The sequence below is a fragment of the Lepidochelys olivacea genome (genome assembly GCF_965140295.1).
Source record: "Lepidochelys olivacea isolate rLepOli2 genome assembly, chromosome: 2".
NCBI lineage: Eukaryota > Metazoa > Chordata > Testudines > Cheloniidae > Lepidochelys > Lepidochelys olivacea.
The window spans coordinates 56,563,581-56,574,260 of NC_140412.1; the positions used below are offsets into that span (position 1 = coordinate 56,563,581).

Below are 10,680 nucleotides of genomic sequence, written 5' to 3' on the forward strand. Positions count from 1 at the left end.
CATAACCTAGATCAGTTAAGCTTTGAATTGTGTGCAAGAAAAGCTAAGGTGAGTCTGCAAATACTAACAGGATAGTGTAGAATCAAGTCCCTGTTTTGATCTGAATTGAGGCTAGATCATGGCTGGTCCCTGCACAAGTCCAAAAGGGGAAGTGGGAGCATACAACGAATATCCACACACCTACTTTTGCCTCCCCCCTATAGGCTGGTCACAACTGTGACCCTCTGATCCCCTAATTGTAAGGATGGCTCGAAACTAGGAGCACTAGTTAGGTGAACTATGGTCTTGCCCACCCCCCCCCCACACACACACACACACTATGTTTTCAGTGGTAGAAGAGGTAATTAGTGGATAGAAACCTCAGATGGGATTTAAGAGACTTGCGTTCAGTTCCTGCTTCAACTACAGATGTTTTGTGACCTTAAGCAAATCACAAGCTACACAGTGCCTCAGATCCACATTTGTAAATAAGGATAACTTCCCTACTGCACAGGGATTCATAGATATTAAGGTCAGAAGGGACCATTATGATCATCTAGTCTGACCTCCTGCATAATGCAGGCCACAGAATCTCACCCACCCACTCCTGCGATAAACCTCTCACCTATGTCTGAGCTATTGAAGTCCTCAAATCATGGCTTAAAGACTTCAAGGACCAGAGAATCCTCCAGCAAGTGACCCATGCCCCATGCTACAGAGGAAGGCGAAAAACCTGCAGGGCCTCTTCCAATCTGCCCTGGAGGAAAATTGCTTCCCGACCCCAAATATGGCTAACAGCTGAACCTTGAGCATATGGGCAAGATTCACCAGCCAGATACCCAGGAAAGAATTCTCTGTAGTAACTCAGATCCCACCCCATCTAACATCCCATCACAGGCCATTGGGCCTATTTACCATGAATATTTGAAGATCAATTAATTGCCAAAATCATGTTATCCCATCATACCATCTCCTCCATAAACTTATCGAGTTTAATCTTAAAGCCAGATAGGTCTTTTGCCCCCACTGTTTCCCTTGGAAGGCTATTCCAGAACTTCACTCATCTGATGGTTAGAAACCTTCATCTAATTTCAAGTCTAAACTTCCCAATGACCAGTTTATATCCATTTGTTCTTGTGTCCACATTGGTACTGAGCTTAAATAATTCCTCTCCCTCTCCGGTATTTATCCTTCTGATATATTTATAGAGAGCAATCATATCTCCCCTCAATCTTCTTTTGGTTAGGCTAAACAAGCTAAGCTCCTTGAGTCTCCTTTCATAAGACAGGTTTTCCATTCTTCGAATCATCCTAGGATCTTTAGTTAAAATCCATTATGGTTTTGAGGTGTTCAGATACTATTTTGATGAGGGTCAGAGGATAGCTAGAGAGGTAGATGACTAGCTGTCGAGCACATATTCATATTCATGGATTGCAAGGACAGAAGGGACCATTGTTACAATCTCATCTGACCTCATGTATAACACAGGCCATTGACCTTCCTCAAAATCTGAATCTTCTTAGAGGGTGGTGCTGTCATAATGTTTGCTTGTGTACCTCTCTACTGTCCCAAATGCACTGCGGTTACTTAACTGCACTCTTTAGACATACATAAGGCAATGAAAGGCACATGTTTGTAACCTAATAATTTCACTCCTTTCCTGAGTTATGGTGCTGCACTAGTTTGTTTGTTTTTCCAGCTAGGAGAAATATAACACAGTTACATGCAAACCCCTATATAAATGTAACATGATGGCTGAAACTTTAAATGCACAAGAGTTAGGAAACAGAGTTGCTGTGAGAACATAAATTCAACACTTCTCTTATTAATATGTACAGTATATTGTATTACTACATGTTGTGATAACTTTTATTCCTCAGTATAAAGTGTACGTATAGTATTGGCCAAGTTATAGCTACTGTGAAAGTGAATAGCATTGAATTTCCTGACTTTTGTGGGTACAAAACATCAGATATAACACTGCTTGTCTTTAACATAGCTTTTGGATTTCATTTCCTTAGCAGAGGAAAAAGAAAAATGTGATTGATTTTTGTGCAACCTTCAATTAAGATAGGCACATGGGCCTTTTTGTTTGAATATTAGTGTATTGAAATACAAGTTAATATAAAAAACCTACTGTTATGAAGAGCAAGATTGAGTTAAGCTCACTGAGCAATAATGTTTATGCTTTGACATATGTAAGATCTGTCATTTAAACTAAGGCAGTGTTTCCTAATGGAAAGAGCACTAGACAGCCTGAAGACCTGGGTTCTGTTCCTGGCTCTACCACTAGCCTGCTGGGTGATCTTTGACAAGCCCCGTCACATCTCTGTGCCTCAGTTTCTCCATCTGTGAAATGTGGCTAGCAATACTGACTTCCTTTGTCAAGCATTTGAGAGCTACTGATGAAAAACATTATATAAAAGCTTGTTTTTTTCACAATAATACCTATCTGAATATTATTTATTTCTGAAGTAAGTACTTGAAATTGAAAGTACGTGTTTTGCTCTGTGTATATAGGAAAACATAACAAAAATGCCTTCATATTCCTAACTCTAGTAATGTTAAATTAATGATCAAATGATCTGCGTGCAGGGAGTTCCACAAGTTACTTATTCCTTTCCTTCAGAGTGCCAGATCCTACCCGCTGTTCTACGTGGGCAAGTGCTTGTATCCACACAGAGCCCTCTTGATGTCAGTGGGTTTCCACACAAGGGCAGGTGTTTGCCCACATGAAAAAACAAGATCGGGACCCATGCAAGATCGGGACCCGAATCATCATCCTTCTCTATCAACTAATACCCCTCCTCTGATTCTCCTGTCACTCATTTTCACGCTTTCCATCTCTTACGTTAACCCTTCTCCCTCATTCTATTGATATATGTATACCAGAGCACTATTGGACTGGCCTACTCCCACAGAGCTGATTGGACACTTTAAGAAAGCCCTGATCCTAACAGATAAGGTTTCCTTCAGCGATAGGTGGGCTCAAGAGAAAAGAAAAGGCCAACAATTGAGCCTAAGACACAACTTCAAATTACATAAATGTGAAACTGCTAACGTGATGGTTGAGTGGAAGAGTATATACAGAATTAGAGTGCAATTTGCCATTGAGCTCTCTCCATAGCATGAAGTACTTACAAGGGACAGTATGATGCCAAAAAAATAAAAGGAATGACAGAAAACAACTCTGTTTTTAAAAAGTTATTTAAAACTCTTTCAGGGAAAATCTTAATATTTTTCTCTTGAATAAATAATGCAATATGGCAAAGGAACCTCAAAACAGAAGTAAAACTATAACCAACCAGAAAACACATCCTGCCCCATCAAAGATACCCATCCACAGACAGCAATAGTAACAACCTGTAAAACAAAACTTGGGCTCATAAAACACATAATTTCAGTCACAGTTAGTTATAGAAGTTGAAACAGAAAAAATGCTTGAATCAGGGCAGCGAGAACTTCCATTCCCTCTCAACATATGTGTTATAAAAGGCTCCCACATACTAATTAAATGCAGTATTTCTATGGTTATTTTCCATACAGGAGAGGCTCATTTCTTTTGTAAGCTGTATTTGGTCCCTTTGGTTCAGCAATCTTATGAATGAGCCAATTTACCAGGTACCCCTTCACTGCCACAGTAGTCCAGCATATTGTTTATTATTTTATATTTTCATCTAGAAACATGGTGTGGGTGGCATGATACAGAGGGAATAAAGACTCAGAGCTAGTTTCAGATGCAAGTCTAAGGAACACTAAAGCTGATGTAATTTACAACTTCCCCAGCCCTTACGTGTGCCACACATTATAACTTTGTTTTCTTCCCTTAGGCTTAGACTCACACTCACTTACCCACAGCCACTTACAAACCACCTGAGAGTGCAACTGAGGCTAACGGAGCCTAAAATGTGATTATTCTCATGTCAAGGTGACAGAATAGAGGAGTGCTGTAAGAAAAGGAACTAAGAGGAGGGTGTAAGAATGTGAAAGTAGCTTCACTTCCTACTTTACTCCTCCTTACCCCATTTTCAGGCTCTTCATGTGTGACTCACACCAGAGCCAGATCATGACCCTGGCTGTACATTCATGCAGGACACTAATAAGGAGCTCCCTTACTCTTCTGTGTTTGTTACCTGCATATAGCAGCACAGGGGGTTGGGCGAGATCAACCACCACAGGGTTGATACTCACCCTCCTGCATAGTTTTGACTTCTCCCTAAATGCATTGGTCAGTACAGCTAAGCTAGCACTAATAGTGAGGGGGAAAGTAAGTTGCACCAGGAAAAGGGCTAGCACAGCTCAATCCTCCATCAAGCAATGGGGAACCAAAAATCAAACTGTGACTCTACATCAGAGTTTGGTCCTTGCTTAACTACACATTGCCCCTTACTCAGGGAAGACTGTAAGTTTCCATTGCCTTGCACACTATACCATCTCTGAATTCAGGGCATGGTTCCTGCCTCTGACCGTCCAGGAGCTCATGGGAGTTGTCCCTAGTGTGCTATATGGATGAAAGCCCACTTCGTATCTTAAAATAGGGGTACACCACTTTAAATTTTCCATCAGGAGTTATAGCATTTTGTTATTAAAATGCATGCCATTGTTCCATTCAGCATTGAAAATAAGATCCCTATTAGCACAGTAGGTGGAATATTCCAAAGTAAACTTTTTTTTAAAAATTGAGACCTGCAGTATATTTTGTAAAGTTTGCTTATCCTGGCTTTCACTAAATGGAGAAAGTGGTTGATGAAGCAGTGGCATGCTATTCATGGTTTGAGCTTGTTACACAACAAGAAGCTTGATTTAAAACCATGCAACTGCCACTAAACCTAACTAGAATCAAAGCTATTAAATATATTATGGCTAACAAACTTACCATGTTGGTTATTATTCCTCCTTTCATGTTGCTTATTCCTCTTTGCCATTCTATATCCCTTACTCCATTTCTAAAGGAAAGCAATCAAGCCTTAGACAATAACTGTGGATTCCTGTATTCTCAAATGTAAAAACCTCTCTGCCTCTTCCAGAGCTAGCATGGTTAAGTGATATGAACATGGAAATGTGAGATAGATTTTACAAATGGAAATATTTTTCATAAAATCAAGAACACTAGAAATTTGCTTGCCTCAATTTTTTTTCACAGTAACATAATGCTATGTCTACCCTTTGAGCTTGGGGTTGATTCCCAGAGCAAGGAGACATACTTGTCCTAGATCTGATCAAGCTAGCACATTATAAAGAAAAAGGGTAGTCATGGCAGCACTAGCAAGGGGTTGGAGTGGGGGACTAGCTGTTCAGACTACCTGCTGTCCCAATGCTAGGCACCTCCTTTGGCAGCTAGCCAGGATGCCATTTCAGATTTTGGTGAGGGGGGGCAACTTTAACCATGATTCCCAGAGCTATTTGCTACTGCGTCAATAGTCCACAGTCACTTAAAAACTAGCCCAAAAGTAGCCCAATCTATTTATTTAAACAATTTTCTTTATTAACACTATGGTCTATACCAGGGTTGGCCAACCTGAGCCTGAGAAGGACCCAGAATTTACCAATGTACATTGCCAAAGAGCCACAGTAATATGTCAACAGTTCCCCCGCATCAGTTTCCCTGCTCCCAGTGCCTCCTGCGCACCAGCAGCCCCACTGATCAGCACCTCCCTCTCCCTCCCAGATCAGCTATTTTGTGGCAGGCAGGAGGCTCTGGGGAGGAGGAGGGAGGAGCGAGGGCACGGCAGGCTCAGGGGCGGGGGTGGGAAGGGGTGGAGTGGGGGCAGCCCTGACCCTGCTCTTCCACCTCGGACCCTTCCCTTTTGCGGCAGGACCCTCCACCAGCACAGGGGGTCCCCCGCTTGCAGTCACCACTCCTGCCCCACGCTGGGCAAGGGACAACCCCATCCCTCACCTCAACCCTCTGCCCTAGCCCTGAGCCCCTCCCACACCACAAACCCCTCATCCCCACCCACACCCCACAGCCCTCACCCCTGCACCTCAACCCTCTGCCTGAGCCCCTCCCACACCCCAAACCCTTCATCCCCAGCCAGAGCCCTCATTCCCCTGAGCCCTAGCCCTGAGCCCCTCCCACACCCCAAACCCCTCATCACCAGCCCCATCCCACAGCCCTCACATTTTTACATTATTTTAAAAAATATAGAAATTGGCTTACAAGGCAGGCGTGGCGGGGGGACAGGACTTGGACCTGTTCTGGGCACCACCAAAAATTATACAAACCCCCCGCCCCTAGGAGCCGCATATTAACTTCTGAAGAGTCGCATGTGGCTCCGGAGCCACAGGTTGGCCACCCCGGTCTATACTTTTTAGAAGAATCACTATTTAGAGTATAATTAAATGACAGATGTTAGCAGCATAGATCTATAACAAACAATTTTTGGCAGCCAAATCATACAAATTGTTCAAATTGGCTTAGGTTTATGTTCACTGAAGGCTTTATACAAATAGTTATGATAAATACAAAGGATTAAGTTGGAAGGAGGTTTCTAGTGTGTTGCTATAAGGATTGGTAGAGTAAACATCACCTCCATGAAATTCACTGATCGTACTCAAGTTTGTGATACTCTGCCACACTAAGAGATGTTAAACAGTAAGTACCATGGGAGATAAGAATATTTACTAGCTGGAAGAGGAAATATAGGAGAAAGCTGAAAAATGGCTGCTTGAGGGCAGCAGTTGAGGGGCAGCAGCTCCTCAAAAGGTATCTGGGAAAGAGGTCCTAAAAAAGTGCAACCCCACTCTGGGGAGATTTGCTAAAAATCCAGGCAGTCACAGAGGAATTGGTGTTTCTGTGTCACAGCCTATGGACCTGACCCAAAGCCCACTGTTGGCAAAGGAAAGACTCCCACAGACAAGTGGGACTAAAAACGGTAGAATAAATGGCCACACTGTGTATTGCCATTCCCTGCAAAGTTAGAGAGTTGGAAAAAAATGTAAAGTTTTAAGTGTAATTTAAACAATATTTGTGGTGGTGGCAGCTCATGCTTGTTTCTTCACAGCAGGGAAAAGATTACAAGTTTTCTATTCTGCAGCACTGCTCTTGCAGCCTGGCTGTGCTTTACTTTCTCCATTTATCTAAGTGTAGACACTGACAAAAAATCAGTTCTACAACTTTTAATTCATTTCAATGTAAATATCCTAGTGCTCCAATGTTTGGCTTTCAAACATTGCCCAGGAATCTTGGTCTAAGAACTATTTTCTATCAGATACATAGCCTTTTTTAAAAGGTTCTGGAACCTTTTTTGTAGTCTATGGTTTTATAACTTAGTTTTTTAAAAAAACTAAGTTATAAATGCTGGAACCAGGGATGCTGGGGGTGCAGCACCCCCTGGCTTGAAGTGGTTTCTACAATATACAGGGACACACAGTGGTTGCATGATCTAGATTATTTTTGGGCAGGATATTTTTGGAGATATTTCTAATTCATCATGAAAGAATTTTTCAGATTATGTGTTGTAACTTGATCTTTCACCACTAACATAAATGAGCTGATGCTCAACTATAGGTGTTAAGATGAATATTTAAAAGTTTGTCAAGGGGGAAAGTAGTATTAGAGACAAAGTATGTGCATAAATTAACAAATGAAGGGGGGATGAAATTAATGATGGCTCAAAAGGAGCTGAGGTACCAAATTTTTTTTAAAATCTCTTAAAAAGTCACTATATAGCATGTAATTAAAGGATGGATGTTAGCAGCATGGATCTATAATAAATTTTGGGTTCCAGATTGTTCAGACTGGTTTGGCTTTATGTGCACTGAAGGGTTTAAACAAATAGTTATGATAAATATGTAACCCTTCTGCCCGTCAGACTTGGCAGCAACAAGGGCCGGGTTCAGTATCTAGGGGTTCCATTCCAATACACAATGCAAAACCGGCTCAAGCCCCCACCCAGTGACCTGGGACAAATATATACCATCCCCGCTGGGCGCCTCTAAGAGGCAATACTTTCCCTCTTGCAAGCACAGAGTCTGAGTGTAGGAAAAGCCTTTTAATAACAGAAAGAAACAATGTGGCATTATGTTGGGGAAACACCACCAACAGGATTCATAACACAACCCATGAGCAAAAAAACCACCCCAAGCAATTTGGGGTGTGTCCTTTCCCTTTAGTTCTTGAGTCCAGCAACCCAAAGTCACCCAAAGTCCAACAACACAAAAGTCTCTGTCCCTGGTCAGTGAAGCACCAGAGCTCAACAGTTTATCTGCAGAGTTTTACCTCCCAACCTGGGTGGAGATGGGCGAGGGGGTTAAGGGGCACCTTACGTGGTCCAAAGTCCATTGCCCCACCTCTCCATGGGGCTCCACTCCACCAGCCATCCCACAAATCGCTCCTCTCTGCCAGCCATGCCCCATGACCTGCTCCAGCCATCCCACAAACCACTCTGTTCTGTCAGCTGTCCCACAAACTGCTCCACAATATATCTTCAGGCTCCCCCACTACTTAACAAAACACTCAGTGATTTCAGCTCTTAGTAAGTTTAGCTCTTTTGTGATTTCAGCCTGTAGTAGGGGACCCTCAGTGCTGGTGCACCATTATCCCAAAGTGAATTCAGCTCAGCAGCCTGTAACTAGACTCCTAATAGAATCAAAACTAGCTCTGAGATTCCACAGTACAAAAGGAGACAATGCAATTAGCATGTAAAACCCTCCCCAGAAACCCCATACCTGCCCCCAGCCTCTCTCTATTCACTGAGTTTAGGAACCCATGTCCCTTCCCTAGCGAGTGCTCCGTAGTTGATGGTGAGTCCCTCCATCATAACGAAAGGCCAAGTACAGTTCCACTGTCCTTGATTCACATAATCAGGATAATTACAATTTATTCTTCCTGCCCCAATAACAGAGAAACTGGGGATCCCACAGCAGCCAAAGTGACCATTTGGGCAGCTATGGGCTCATGCTAGGTGGGGTGGGTGTGCCTATGCAAATGAGATCAGCCCTGAAGTTCTTTTCCACAACTTGCCACAACTCACCACCAGATGTCAGGGTGGAGCTCATCCTGACTACTTACAAATACAAAGGATTAAGTTGGAAGGATTTGAGAGAGTAAACATCACTTCAGAGAAATTCATGGATGACTCTCAATTGTGTAAGACTCTACCACCCTCAGAAATATTAAAGAGTAAGTAAACAGGAGCTAAGATTACTTACCATTGCGAGGAGAAGGAGATACAGCCCAGCAGAACACAGCTATAAAATGGCTGCTTAAGGGAAGCAGTTGCTTGTATCATTCTGCACATGTAAAGGAGCAGCAGCTCCTCAAAAGGTTTTCTAGGGAAAAGATCCTAGAAAAGTGCCACCCTGAGGAGATTTGGTATAATCAAGGCATTCACAGAGGAATCAGCATTTGTGTGTTACAGCCTATATGGCCCTACCTGGTAACCTGACCCAAAGCCCATTATAGGCAAAGGAAAGACTCACAGACAAGTGGGACTAAATGGTAAAATAAATTGGCATACTGGGGTACTGTCATTCCCCCCAAAACTGGAAAAAATGGGAAAGTTTTAAGTTTAATTTAAACAATATTTGTGGTGTGACAGCATATGGTTGTTTCTTGACAGCAGGGAAAGCTCTCAGGTGGTCATTCTCCAGCACTGCTCTTGCAGCCTGAAACTTCCAAAGCTGGGCTATCCATGGGGATAATTATCCCGAATGTGCCTGAGGCAGCAGCAGCCCCCTCCCCTTCCCAAGCAGTCCTGTGTCTACTGGCGTCACACGGGGCTTGCTACTGCCTTTGTAACATGTTACCATGTGAAGGTGAATGGCAGATCGTGATGAAATCTTTTTTAAATATGTTTCAGAGTAACAGCCGTGTTAGTCTGTATTCGCAAAAAGAAAAGGAGTACTTGTGGCACCTTAGAGACTAACCAATTTATTTGAGCATGAGCTTTCGTGAGCTACAGCTCACTTCATCGGATGCATACCGTGGAAACTGCAGCAGACTTTATATACACACAGAGATCATGAAACAATACCTCCTCCCACCCCACTGTCCTGCCAAACTTTGGATGGGCTATTACCAGCAGGAGAGTGAGTTTGTGCGTGGGGGGGGGTGGAGGGTGAGAAAACCTGGATTTGTGCTGAAAATAGCCCAACTTGATGATCACTTTAGATAAGCTATTACCAGCAGGACAGTGGGTGGGAGGAGGTATTGTTTCATGATCTCTGTGTGTATATAAAGTCTGCTGCAGTTTCCACGGTATGCATCCGATGAAGTGAGCTGTAGCTCACGAAAGCTCATGCTCAAATAAATTGGTTAGTCTCTAAGGTGCCACAAGTACTCCTTTTTTTTAAATATGTCTCCAGGAATGTTTAGGGAATATCAGTTAAAATATACCACCTCCCCAGAATACACCATCTCCCCAGTAATAAGAAAAGAAAAGCATAACAGATTCCAAGTAAAAGAGACAAAGATGCAGCCAGTCAATGCAAGTTCCAAAATTGTCGTTTTAGCACCACAGCTGCTTGGCTCTTCTAAATTTAAATGGAAAACCCCAGAAAGGCATGCAGGATGAAAATTTCCTATAAGAGGGAAACCCTGCACTGGGGAGAGCTAGTAGGTACCAGGAATTCACCACATGCTCCTGGGGAAGGAGCTGCTTTAGAGTTGTGTCTATCCTGGTTGTATCACATTTGTATTTCCCTAAGAAGAAAACGTTTCTCAAACTGTTTGTAAAATTGAACTGAAAAAAAAGAAAG

At 42.8% G+C, this 10,680-nt stretch overlaps 1 long non-coding RNA gene across 1 annotated transcript in view; it reads right to left on the bottom strand.

Moving 5' to 3' along the window:
- The window catches only part of LOC311517154, a 95,087-nt gene extending 85,908 nt beyond the window's left edge, over positions 1 to 9,179 (bottom strand). The window contains exon 1 of the long non-coding RNA XR_014710617.1: positions 9,133 to 9,179. This is a non-coding gene — a long non-coding RNA (uncharacterized lncRNA). The remainder of the gene's footprint in view (positions 1 to 9,132) is intronic.
- Between the last annotated feature and the right edge of the window lie 1,501 nt (positions 9,180 to 10,680).